This window comes from Balaenoptera musculus, chromosome 2, assembly GCF_009873245.2.
Source record: "Balaenoptera musculus isolate JJ_BM4_2016_0621 chromosome 2, mBalMus1.pri.v3, whole genome shotgun sequence".
In the NCBI taxonomy this organism is placed as follows: Eukaryota; Metazoa; Chordata; class Mammalia; order Artiodactyla; family Balaenopteridae; genus Balaenoptera; species Balaenoptera musculus.
The window spans coordinates 121,088,308-121,102,161 of record NC_045786.1 but is presented as its reverse complement, the minus strand read 5'-3'; the positions used below and the strand labels follow the sequence as shown (position 1 = coordinate 121,102,161).

The window sequence follows — 13,854 nt, the reverse complement described above, 5'->3', positions numbered from 1 at the left end:
AGTGTTTAATGGGTGCAGAGTTTTAGTTTTGCAAGATGAAAAGAGCTCTGGAGATGGTTGGTGGTGATGGTTGCACGACAGTATGAATGCATTTAATGCCATTGAACTGTACATTTAAAAATGGTGAAGGGAATACATTAAAATTTTTTTTAATTAATTAATTAATTAATTATGGTTGAGCCTGGTCTTAGTTGCAGCATGCAGGATCTTCATCGCGGCATGTGGGATCTTTTAGTTGCGGCATGAGAACTCTTAGTTGCGGCATGCATGCGGGATCTAGTTGCCCAGTCAGGGATCGAACCTGGACCCCCTGCATTGGGAGCGCAGAGTCTTACCCACTGCACCACCAGGGAAGTTCTGAAGGTGATACATTTTTAATGTGTATTTTACCACAATTAAAGAAAAGAAAGAAACTCTGTCTGTACCCATTAACTGTCACTCTCTACTCTTCGTTCTTCCAGACCCTGGCAGCCACTAATCTACCTTCTGTCTCTATAGGTTTGCCTGTTCAGGACATTTAATATAAATGGAATCATACAATATGTGGTCTTTTGTGTTTTGCTTCTTTCACTGAGAATTATCCCTTTAATATTCATGTTGTCGTGTGAATCAGTCTTTCATTTTTCCTGAACTGTACTTTTTTTTCTTTCTTTTTTTTAGCCATGCCACGCAGCTTGTAGGAGTTCCCCAACCAGGGATTGAACCTGGGCCACAGCAGTGACAGTGCCGAATCCTAACCACTAGACAACCAGGGAACTCCCATCAGTCTTTCATTTTTTATGACTGAATGATATTCTAGTATATGAATGTACTATATTTTGTTTATCCATTAATCAGTTGCTGGATATTTGGGTTGTTTCCACTTTTTTGCTATTGTGAATAATACTGCTGCGAACATCTGTGTACAAGTCTTTGTGTGGACATGTGTTTTCATCTCTTCTGGGTTAACACCACGGAATTGAATTGTTGGGTCATATGGTAATTCTATATTTAACATTTCAAGGAATCATCAAACTGTTTTCCAAAGTGGCTGCACTATTTAACATTCCCACCAGCAGTATATGAGTGTTTCAGTTTCTCCACACCCTCACTGACACTTGTTATAGCCTGTCATTTCCATTATGGCCATCCTAGTGTGTGTGAAATTGTAACTCATTGTGGGTTTGATTTGCATTTCCCCAATAACTAATGACATTGTATAATTTTCATGTGCTTATTGACCAGTTGTGTATCCTTTTTTGGAGAAATGTTATTCAAATCCTTTGCCCATTTTAGGATTATTTGTCTTTTTCTTACTGAGTTGTAAGGGTTCTTCATATATCTGTAATAAGACTTTTATTGATATGTGACTTGCAAATATTTTATCCCATTCTGTGGGTTGTCTTTTCACTTTTTAGATGGTATCTTTTGATGTAAAAAAGTTTTTAATTTGATGAAGATCAATTTGTCTATTTTTCTTTTGTCACTTGTCATATTTAAGAAAATCAAGGTCACAAAGTTCTGTTCCAATGTTTTCTTCTAACAGTTTTATAGTTTTAGTTCTGACATTTAGGTCTGTAATCCATTTTGAGTTAAGCGTTTTTTTTTTTGTTTATTTATTTATTCATTCATTTGCATGTGCATTCATCCAATTGTTCCAACAACATGTATTGTAAAGACCATCCTTTTCCCATGGAATTTTCTTGGCACCTTTGTTAAAAATCAATTGACCATAAAAGTATGGGTTTATTTCTGACCTCTCAATTCTACTTCATTGACCTATATGTCTGTCCTTCTTATGCCAGTACTATACTTTCTTGGCTACTCTAGCTTTGTAGTAACTTTTGAAATAAGAAAGCATGAGTGCTCAAACTTTGTTCTTCTTTTTCAAGATTGTTTACATTGGGTCTTATGTATTTCCATATAAATTTTTGGATCAGCTTGTCAATTGTGCATATAAGCCAGCATGGGTTTCAATAGGGATTGTATTGAATTTGTAGATCAATTTGAGGAGTACTGCAATTTTAACAATATGCTTCTCTTGAGCCCTGAACATGGGCTGTCTTTCAATTTGTCTAGACTTTCTTTTATTTCTTTCAATGATATTTTATGGTTTTCAGTGTACAAGTCTTGTACTTCTTTGGCTGCATTTACTATTAAGCATTTTGTTCTTTTTGATGCTATTTAGAATAGACTTGTTCTCTTAATTTCATTTTCAGATTATTCATTGACAATGCATAGAAATACATACAATTGATTTTTGTACGTTTCCCTTGTATCCTGTGACCTTGCTGAACTCATTTATTAGTTCTAATAGTATTTTTTTGTTTTAGTGGATTCATTAGGATTTTCTCTATGCAAGACCATGTTGTCTTTGAATGAAGAGAGCTTTACGTCTTTCTTTCCAAAATAGATGCCTTTTGTTTCTTTTACTTACCTAATTGCTCTGACTTGAAGTTCCAGTATGATGTTGAATAGAAGTAGTGATAGTAGACTTAGCTTCTTTTGCTCAGTGAGGAAAATGGAACCTAACTATCTGGAAGTATTTAATATGGACAGCACCGGGAAGCATAGGGCAGTGGTTAAAAGAAAGTACCTTGGAGTTAGAGTCCTGTATTCAAATCTCAATTATTTCACTTATATTCTTTGTGACTTTGGGTAAGATACTTAATCTCTATAAACTTCAGTTGTCATATGTATAATATGGGAATTATAATAATATCTAACTCATATTTTTGTTATGAGGGTTAAGTAAACTATGCATGTGAAGAGTTTAGCAAAATGCTTAATGTTACTCTAACAACATTAGACAAATGTAAGCCATTATGATCATTATTATATAACAATATAACTTCTTAAAACAATCAGGATATTATTAAGAATATATCTTTCTATATTTTCCTTGATTACCATTTTTTTACATCTATCCTGGGGACTTCTGGTTACTTATTTAGATCATTATTAATATTCTTCATTTTTTGATCACCTATTCCCCACTCACTGTTGAAGCAATAAATGAATTAAATAGTAAAGTGGCTGGTGCTGGCAGCATTGTATATATTTCTATGCAATTTTGCTATTGCTTTAGAAGGGTGAGGACATTAAATATTAAACATTTTCCTGTTTGAACCTTTTGTATTGCAGAGATTTTAGTTTAAGAGGAGCTAAAGAAGACTATTTAATATTTTATTTATACTTTACATGTTCTTGCTAGGCAATTTGCTTTAGCAACATGATTTTAAGTGCCACCTACTTTCCAAGGGCTCTACAGTTTTCATTCCTAACCTATACCAACCATCCACTTTCTCTTGAGCCTATTCCCTCATGAATACCCTGACATTTCCTCAACTAATGCCACTACATTCCTTCTCCACTCAAAATGTACTTCTTTTCCAATCTTGATTATGGCATCCTCACCTCAGAGGTAATTAATTCACTTAGCCTCTTAAATCAGGGGCAAGACGGGAGTAAAGACACAGACCTACTAGAGAATGGACTTGAGGATAGGGGGAGGGGGAAGGGTAAGCTGGGACAAAGTGAGAGAGTGGCATGGACATATATACACTACCAAACCTAAAATAGATAGCTAGTGGGAAGCAGCCGCATAGCACAGGGAGATCAGCTAGATGCTTTGTGACCATCTAGAGGGGTGGGATACGGAGGGTGGGAGGGAGATGCAAGAGGGAAGAGATATGGGGACATATGTATATGTATAACTGATTCACTTTGTTATAAAGCAGAAACTAACACACCATTGTAAAGCAATTATACTTCAATAAAGATGTTAAAATAAATAAATAGGCTTAAAAATTAAATAAATAAATAAATAAATGAATAAAGCTTTCAGCCTGCAAAAAAAAATAAATAAATAAATAAATTAAATCAGAAAACTTGGTATCATTCTCCCCTTCACCATCTATCCCAGTTACTCACTAACTCACTGTTACTTAACTTTGAAGTCTATGCTATATATATATATATATATATATATATATATATATATATATATATATATATATATATATATATATAATTATTTTTTTCCTTTTAGAATTATTTTTAATTGGAATATTTTGAATTTGTCCCTACCTCTCCTTCCCCACTACCTTAGCAACAGCTGCTATTTTTATTCAAGTCTTTGCTGGAGTTAATTCAGTGGTCTTCTAATCAGTCTCTCTATCTCTGTTTTCTTCTCATACAATCCATTCTCTACATCAGTAACACTACATATTTTTCTAAAGCATGTCTCTTATCATGTGGCTTCTCTGCTAGAAACTTCAAGTGGCTTCCCATCACCTGGATAAAGCCTAAATCCTCTCCAAACTTCTTAGCAGAGTGTACAAGGCCATACAAAATCTGTGTCAGATCTATATTTCTAACTTTGTTTTCTGCCACTCTCTTCCACTCTCTTGTACAGTCTTACCTTTGCCATTACTTTAGAAGAAAGAGGGATAAAGTTTTGGATTGTGTGTCATATGTTTCACCTGAATTGCTTGCTATTCTCAGAATATACCATAATTTTCATGCCTCTGTGTGTAGCACTTTGTTTCTTCTACTTGGAGTATTTCCTGTTATTTGTGTAGAGATATTCCTGACTCTATGCTTCCAAGACCTCTGACTCTATTCATATCTCTTATAGCTCATTGGAGTAACATTTTTTTTTTTAAACAAGCCTGTATTACTCTCTAAATTGTGAATGCTTTCAGAATCAGGGCTTAGCCTTATTTCTCTGTTTCTCTAGGTTCCAGCAATGTGATGCTTAGAACATTGACATATTAATAAATATTTGTTGAATGAATGAATAAATGAATGAATATAAAACACAGGGCTTACCTAGCAGTTTGTATTCTGCTGATTACACTGTGATAATACTTAGTATGGTTTTAAGTGAAATATGACTAGGGGCTTTGAAGCTTCAGAGGGCTGTTACATGTATTCTTGTGATAGTCGACATGTTAATCTTATGGAAATGGATTAATTACAAATGCTATTTCAAAGGGCTTAATTTCTTATCATAAGGTCATTGCTAAAGGATAAAGTTGATGAGATTGTGCTGAATAATAATGTGCAAGCGACATTTCTCTGGTTGATCAAGCTGTGAATTACAATAAAAAGGAGAAAGATTTGATGTCATGGGTTTGAGACTCTGCTTGTTGGTAGTGCCAGCTCTGGCAGCACATGGATGCTGCAGATTAACATTTTCAAGTATTTCATAGTTTAAGGTCGTTCATGTTGATCAATAGTTTTTTTTTTTTTTTAAACACAGGGAATGTCAAGTGTACCTCAAACACTTGATATACACCAAAATGAAGATACGTATGTACACATAAACCATGTTTCTCTTTGGTATTGTTGAATGATGTGGCTTAGGTGAAGCATGCTTTACAAATGTGGTTGTTGCTTTAGGAGGAACATGGAAGACAACTTTATATCCAGGTTTAGTTCATGGTTCATGTTCGCAGCCATGAGATAAATCATAAGATAAACAATACTTCAGTGGTGGTGTGTTAGAAACGACCAGTTTTGGGTGAAGGACAGAAACATAACTACTAAAATATCATGGACTCCAGTATTTTAAATAATATCTGAACAGAAAAAAAAGAATTTGGCAAAAATTTAAATAAAAACAATGAAAGTAGATTTATTTCTCTTGCATCCTAACATAGCTGATTTTTGAAACCTAAGGAAGGAATGCACCCTCAAATTATGTGAAATATTTCAGATTATGCATACTTTGATTAAAATCAGATTTTCCCTTTCCTTTGTGATGAGAAGAGGGATGTGAAACTTAGTAATGGGAGTTAGCCGTCTTGGAAATGTATAGAGAAGACTCAGGGTGAAGTGGGAAGACTGCTAAACTACAACTCAGAGCATAGGGACTCTAGCCCTGGCTCTGACTGCAACTTTCTAGCTCTGGGCAAGTCTCTTGATCTCTGGATTTTCCTCTCCATGTGAAATGGGCATGATCATAATGCTGCCCCTCTCTCCTTCCCTTCTTCAGAGTTCTTTTGTTGCGATCCAAAGAGATAGTGTAAATTTATTTTCTCTTTTCCTGTACCTTTTCTCTACAATGTTCAGTAGGCACAGTAAAGAGGTCAGGGTGACAACTAATGCCTTCAGGGCTTGTGGAGAAAAAGAGTATTTAAATAATTAGATGGTACTGATAACGAAAACAAGGAAGAAAGCAGGAAGATGAATGGGGTCCCCTGAAAAGTTCAATGCTATGAGATTAAAAATTATTCTTTCCCCAGGCTTTATGAGCTATTGAGTATTTTATGTATAAATACTGTTAGTGAAATAGTCTGTTTTCTTTAGTTATACCCTTAAGAATACTTAATTTTTTTTTAAATAATAGGAGGATTTTTTTACAGACCAACCACAGAATTGCAAATGGAAATCAATTCCATTATAATTTCATTGATTTGGAAACTGTAAGTGAACAGCTAGAGCAGGAGATGAGAAATGGAGAATAAAAATTGACAGTACACTTAAGAGTAATATGTTGAAATCTTTCTTCTTTCCTGACTTCAAAATTTTTGCTGTTTAAAGCATTATATGACCAATTTAAGTATTTTTTGTATCTTCTAAGTCATTAGTGAGGGGACAAGTTAGATTTCAATAGGATAAATATTATAGGGAATTGTCAAAAGGAAAGTTACTACTTAAATAAAATGGGTAAGAAGCAAAACTCACTCTATTTTTCTTTTTTTTCAAAATGTGTTAGTGACACACCAAGTTTCATTTTAGAATGAATACTCTTAGCTGGTTTAGTCTCTTCACATCTCTTCATTAGAAATAACAAGGCATGCTTTTTGTGGAAAGTACAAGAATAAAGTACCTTTAGTCTTAAGAAATTGTGAAACTGGGTGACTCCAAATTGGACAGACGCTATTATCTATTCACTATTAAAGAAAGGGATAATTTAATTTATTTTCACTAAGTGCTTCTGTTTATCAGTGTCTAGTTGAGTATTACTATTAAGGAAAAGAGTTTTATATTTGAAAAGAGAGTCATGGATCTCTGATTGCTTTTCTAAATGTCAAGGATCATAGACACTTAGATTTGGCTCTGCACCTTGACACTTTAAATAGTTTCTAGTTTTCTCCATGGTAGCATTCAAATTAATTTCTCTTTTGGATTCTCTTATAATACTCTTATTTCATATTCCAGAGTGAACTAAATAAGGATATAAGCCTCACTGACTCACCAAGAGACAAGGTAAAGGGAGGGAGGGTGTGAGCACCAAATGATGTCCTTTTATCCTGGGATCCCTAGGTTATGTGCTCAAAGCCTGAAGGGTGGACACCCAGAGCTATTTGAGAGTCCCATTGTCCTGCTTTGCACAGCACAAAAGCCAGAGACTGGAGGGTGAATGAGGCTCCCTATGTACATTTTGAAATATTTTGATGGTCCATTCTCTTTATTTTTTCTTGTACACAGTATGTTATTAGGAAATATGATTGAAACAATGGAAGTAAATTTAATTTCTTGGATTTGTTGTGGTGGTGGTATATATAGCTAAAAATCATGTTTTTTGGTAAGTAAAATGTAAGAGTGGTTGAATTAATGTTTTTCTCTTCAAATGAGAAAAACTCATTTTGAATTCAAAGAATACTCTTCCTATTTAGGAACAGATACATGTTAAAAAATAGAGTTCAACACTAGTTTAGTTATTCCTCATCCACTCAAAAGTTGATCCTAATTTAGAAAAGCCTTTAAATAAATGCTTTGCCCTTTTCTTTTAAAAACATTTAGTACTAAATTACTCCTACTAACCTTTTCAGAAAATATAGAAAAAAATAGATCTTTTAATAATTCACTTTAAAAATAATTCAAATTGACTGTTGCTTATATAAATAAGGATATTTGGGCATTTTATGTTTTATTTACTAAAAATATCCTCTTATAAATGAAGACCCAAGAATTTAATTTTTCAGGAATCTGATATTTAAAAGCTATTTTATAAAATGTGCATTGGCTCTCTCTCTTATTTGCCAATATCATCTTTTCTTCTTTCGAAAACAATTTTCTTTCATTGTATTAGCCGACTTAGAGAAGATGAGCATCTGCACATAATAAATTTTCTTAGTTTCTTTATAAACAGGAGATCTGAGACTATATAGCTCAGAGAGGCAGGGTACCATGCTAGCTGTCTACAAACATTCAGCATGCTATCTATCACATGGCAAACAGTGAGGCTTACTTATGCAACTCCAGAAACCAGGTATAGGACCAGTGGGTAGGAGCATATATTGATTCAATATTAGGGATAAGTGTTTAATAAATAGAATTGTCAAAATGTGGAATGAATTGCCTTGGAAAATAATACATTTCTCAATACTAGAAGGGTTGATTAAAAGCTGATTAATCACTTGTTCAAATATGCAACAAATAGAGAATAGGATTAGAGGGCCTCTAAAATACACAGATTCCAATATTATATAATTCTTTATAGTGAAAACACAAGATGGTGATAAGTAGAAGACAGTATTAGAGTTTCTTTAGAACTACCATTTCACTTCCAATAAGGCAACCTTTATTACTCTCCCTAGCACATGGTTAACTGCTTCTTTTCATGGTTATTCTAACCCTCTGAGTCTTTTCTCTATGAAAATTGTTATATTTATTGCTGAAGATATTCACTATATTGCTTGTAATAAAAATTTATTATATATATTTCTTTTCTTAGCTGGTCTATTGTTATCTTGTGAAAATAGTAATATATGTAACAGTTTTTGTTTTCTTTGTATTGGTTACCAGAAATTTTTTTGTTAAATTTAGTTTCCACCTTATAGAGTGCATTTTGTTATAAATAGATTTCTGACTTCATTTTGACTTTTCTATTTTTCTTCTATCTGCTTATCAGTGGTCCCCACCCTATATCAATTTTCTTACTTTCTTCTCTTTAAAATTTTATTTTATCTTGTAATAAATAACAAACATCTTTGGAACATAGTGAATAACAAAAGTATAAATGATTAAGTTCCTGATGTAAGCACTTCTTAAATTTATTCCCTCTTGAAAATCTTTTCTGAGGTATGATTTACTTCCTCAAAAAAAAGAAAGGAAGGAAGGAAGGAAGGAGGGAAGGAAGGAAGGAAGGAAGGAAAAAAAAGAAAGAAAAGGGATATATTGAAAAATAAATGCAGAGAATGAGGTGTAGTATGAGAATGGAGTGGGGCTGGGACCAGTGGATACAGACTTGAATTTCCGGTGGATTGGAACTAGAAGGGATGGATAAAACACAAAGGGGAAAGGAGCTGTCCAGAACTACCTTTCTATGCCCAGGAAAAAGCTAAAGCTGAGATGGTAGATTTTTCTTCTCAGGAGTCCTGGACAGGTTTCAAGTCAGTAAATACAAGAGCAAGACTGCTGTGGGGCACTTTGCAAGGCAGTTAATTAAAAGGGCTATATGTGGAAAGGTGGGCCAGATCCCTTTTTTACCACCCTGCTCCCTCTTTCTCCCACAGAGTACTTCCTGCTGAAGCATATAATCCCCCTGCCCCCACCCAAACTGACAACCATAGCATGGGTCTGCTTTCTACTACAACAATTAAACTATCTGTCCAGGGAGGCCTACATTTCCTAGTTTGAGTATTTGTGCTGCAGAATAGAGTTCTCCTTATAGAGTGTATCCAGTTAGTGTGCTGGATTCCCATTTATTCATTCTATAGTGAGCTCACCAGTGGACATAACCCTGACTACAATTACAGAACTTGCAGTCAGCTCTTCCATGCAGGGAAAGACTTGTGGCAGGAAATTGACCTATATAATGGCAGAGGAATTTCCTTTCAGTAACTGGTAGTAATTAATCTAGTCATCATTCATAAATATTAATATGTGATCAAAAAGCTTTCCAACATGTTCAGCAAGCCAATGACACAATGAAGAGAGATCAAAAAATGTAACTAACAGGATAATAGTTCAGGAAACAGGATAATTTAAAAAGTTGTAATTCACTTTTCAGAGGGATCTGAATTGATATGATATTCTAAATACTGAGGATGTTGCTATGAAAAAGGAGTAATTAGAAAACAAAGAGGGAATAAAAATTTAAAAACATGATTGTTGAAGTAAAAACAATTGTTCAACAGAAAGGCTGGAGGAAAAAAAATCTAATGAACATTCTAAAATATGAGCTAAAAGCCAAAAAGAAGTAAAATAGGAGACAAAAAAAAAATTACAAGACATGGAGGATCACATGAATGGTCCATTATATCCATCTAATAGGATTTTCAGAGAAAGAGAACAGGAGAAATTAAATGAAAATAAAAGGTCTTGGGGCTTCTGAAAGACGACACAAACTTTCAGATTGAAGAAGTAGGGTTTACTGAGATCTGATGAGCTGTATCTTGGTAAAATTGTAAGACATCAAAGAAAATAAGAAGGCTCTAAGAGAGAACAATTTACTTACAAAGGAATGGCGATCAGAATGGCTTCAGACTGCTCCTCCAGCTTCTGGATAATGGATGACAACAAGGCAGTCATATATGGTTCTGAGAGGAAATGATTGGAAGCTTTAATATCAAGTATGAGGCATTCTAGAGATATTTCTAGGAATAGATGGGCTTAGAAAGTTTAACTTTTATGTACTTGTTATTCAAAAAATTATGCGAGAATGAGTTTTATCTGAAGAAAAACAAGAGTACAAGGAAGAGAACATTATGATGTCTACGAAACAGTGTACCTATTCCAGGAGGTCAATGGAAAGAAATCTTAGGGAGTCAGTTGTCTGGTAGGCTTGGAAAGCAATTGCTCCAATTGGAGCTGGAGGTTAGAAAGCTGTTTGTATTAAAAAAAGAGGTAAATATTTCAAAATAAAGAGTATGATGGTAAAAGCTGAGTAGCATTCAGCTGTTTCACCTGAAGCAAGCTCCTGGTGATATTCAAAACCTCTTCTCTGGCCCAGAGGTCATTATCTCTTGGTGGTTGTTTACCTCACCTCTAGTTCTGGCTTATTCCTATTTTTGTGTCATTTCCTGCTCTTCTTCTGCCTGTGAACTAAATGATGAGTTTAACCACCACTGTTACATCTATTATTTAGTAGTGTGTGCTTATATTATAGCTACAGAGCAATTGTATTAATTCAAAGAAATTTATTCTTCCCTTAAGACATGAAGATATTTACTTCTTTGGGGGATTGTTTGTTGTAAAAAGTAAAATGTAACCTAACTAGTTTCGCTGTTAGGAGTCATGTCTTTACATCTCCTTTAAAACCACAGAGGTAAGAAAAGTCATTTCTCTTATTATCATACTTATTTCTGCTCAAATTGGTTTTGTGACTGCTCCATTAAATCAGATCTCTCATTAACAAGCATGACTAACTCAACCTGATGTGGCCCATAATATAAAAGTGAGACAAAAAAAGCCCTTTTCCGGTTCGAGAAAGCATTAGCACTAATTTTGAAAACTTAAGGAAGTAAGTTTATGAGTCACAGCCTCAAAAGCCTTATTTTCTAGGGTATCTGTATTCCAAAATATAATGTACTTTAAGAGAGAGCAATTAAGTTATGTGTAAATAAATTTATCATGGGTGTGCTCAGACATGTATAGTACTAAGCTATAGTCCAGAATTTGACACATCCCTAAATGTAACCCTTTTGTAAGCTTTTATGAGTAATATAGAAGAGACTAAGAGCTGATGGTTTCAGAGTCTCATGGTTTCGGCTGAGATTTTTGTCTTCATATGAATAGGGAAAATTTCAAGGAAAATGAGAAAAATACTGCTCTATTGGACCCTCCATACTCATGAGAAGTGACAGGAGAGAATTCTTCTTGTTGGAGAACTATTTTTATTTTACATTAGCAAAGGGTAAAGGGACTCTTTCAGAATTTAAATTGATATTTGATAGGACTATAGTTAAAAACAATTTTGGTAATAGCTTTATTGAGGTATAATTTACCTACCACAAAATTCCCTCCTTTTAAGTGTACAACTCAATGAAATTTAGTAAATTTACAGAGTTGGGAAACCATCATCACAATCTAATTTTAGAACATTTCCATCATCGCCAGAAGAAACCTTCTGTCCATTTTCAATGACCCTCTATTTCCACCCCCGGCCCAAGGCAACCATGAATCTACTTCCTATAGATTTGCTTATCCTGGACATTATGTATAAATTAAGTCATATGAAATATAATCTTTTGAGTCTGGCTTCTTTCTTTAGAACAATGTTTTTGAGGTTCATCAATCTTATACCATACACTCCATGTTCAACATCCATGTTATATCAGTACTTCATTTTTGTTCTCAAAGCGGGGTAGACAGTTGGGCTGATTTCCATTTTCATTTTGTATATGTATCAGTTAGAGTTTAGATGCTGAAAAGGGACAATTGTGTAGATAATATAAGGTTTTACAAATTATAACTTTTTTTTTAACACCTTTATTAGAGTATAATTGCTTTACAATGTTGTGTTAGTTTCTGCTGTATAACAAAGTGAATCAGCTATACATATACATATATCCCCATATTCCCTCCCTCTTGCATCTCCCTCCCACCCTCCCTACCCCACCCCTCTAGGTGGTCACAAAGCACTGAGCTGATCTCCCTGTGCTTTGCAGCTGCTTCCCACTAGCTATCTATTTTATATTTGGTAGTGTATATATGTCAATGCTACTCTCTCACTTCGTCCCAGCTTACCCTTCCCCATCGCCATGTCTTCAGGTCCATTCTTTATGTCTGCGTCTTTATTCCGCTCCTGCCCCTAGGTTCTTCAGAAGCATTTTAAAAAAATAAATTGTATATATATGTGTTAGCATATGGTATTTGTTTTTCTCCTTCTGACTTACTTCACTCTGTATGACAGTCTCTAGGTCCAGCCACCTCACTACAAATAACTCAGTTTCGTTTCTTTTCATGGTGAGTAATATTCCATTGTATATATGTGCCACATCTTCTTTATCCATTCATCTGTCGATGGACATTTAGGTTGCTTCCATGTCCTGGCTATTGTAAATAGAGCTGCAATGAACATTTTGGTACATGACTCTTTTTGACCTATGGTTTTCTCAGGGTATATGCCCAGTAGTGGGATTGCTGGGTCGTATGGTAGTTCTATTTGTAGTTTTTTAAGGAACCTCCATACTGTTCTCCATAGTGGCTGTATTAATTTACATTCCCACCAACAGTGCAAGACTGTTCCCTTTCCTCCACACCCTTTCCAGCATTTATTGTTTCTAGATTTTTTAATGATGGCCATTCTGACCAGTGTGAGATGATACCTCATTGTAGTTTTGATTTGCATTTCTCTAATGATTAATGATGTTGAGCATTCTTTCATGTGTCTGTTGGCAATCTGTATGTCTTCTTTGGAGAAATGTCTATTTAGGTCTTCTGCCCATTTTTGGATTGGGTTGTTCGTTTTTTTGTTATTGAGCTGCATGAGCTGCTTGTAAATCTTGGAGATTAAGCCTTTGTCAGTTGCTTCATTTGCAAATATTTTCTCCCATTCTGATTGTTGTCTTTTGGTCTTGTTTATGGTTTCCTTCGCTGAGCAAAAGCTTTTGAGTTTCATTAGGTCCCATTTGTTTATTTGTGTTCTTATTTCCATTTCTCTGGGAGCTGGGTCAAAAAGAATCTTGCTGTGATGTATGTCATAGAGTGTTCTGCCTATGTTTTCCTCTAAGAGTTTGATAGTGTGTGGCCTTACACTTAGGTCTTTAATCCATTTGGAGTTTATTTTTGTGCATGGTGTCAGGGAGTGTTCTAATTTCATCCTTTTACATGTACCTGTCCAATTTTCCCAGCACCACTTATTGAAGAGGCTGTCTTTTCTCCACTGTATATGCTTGCCTCCTTTATCAAAGATAAGGTGACCATATGTGTGTGGGTTTATCTCTGGGCTTTCTATCCTGTTCCATTGATCTATAT

General features: G+C 34.6%; 1 non-coding gene across 1 annotated transcript; it reads right to left on the bottom strand.

Moving 5' to 3' along the window:
• Window positions 1-683: 683 nt before the first annotated feature.
• On the bottom strand, window positions 684-755 carry TRNAD-GUC. Its single transcript has one exon. It is a non-coding gene; the product is annotated as a tRNA-Asp (tRNA).
• Between the last annotated feature and the right edge of the window lie 13,099 nt (window positions 756-13,854).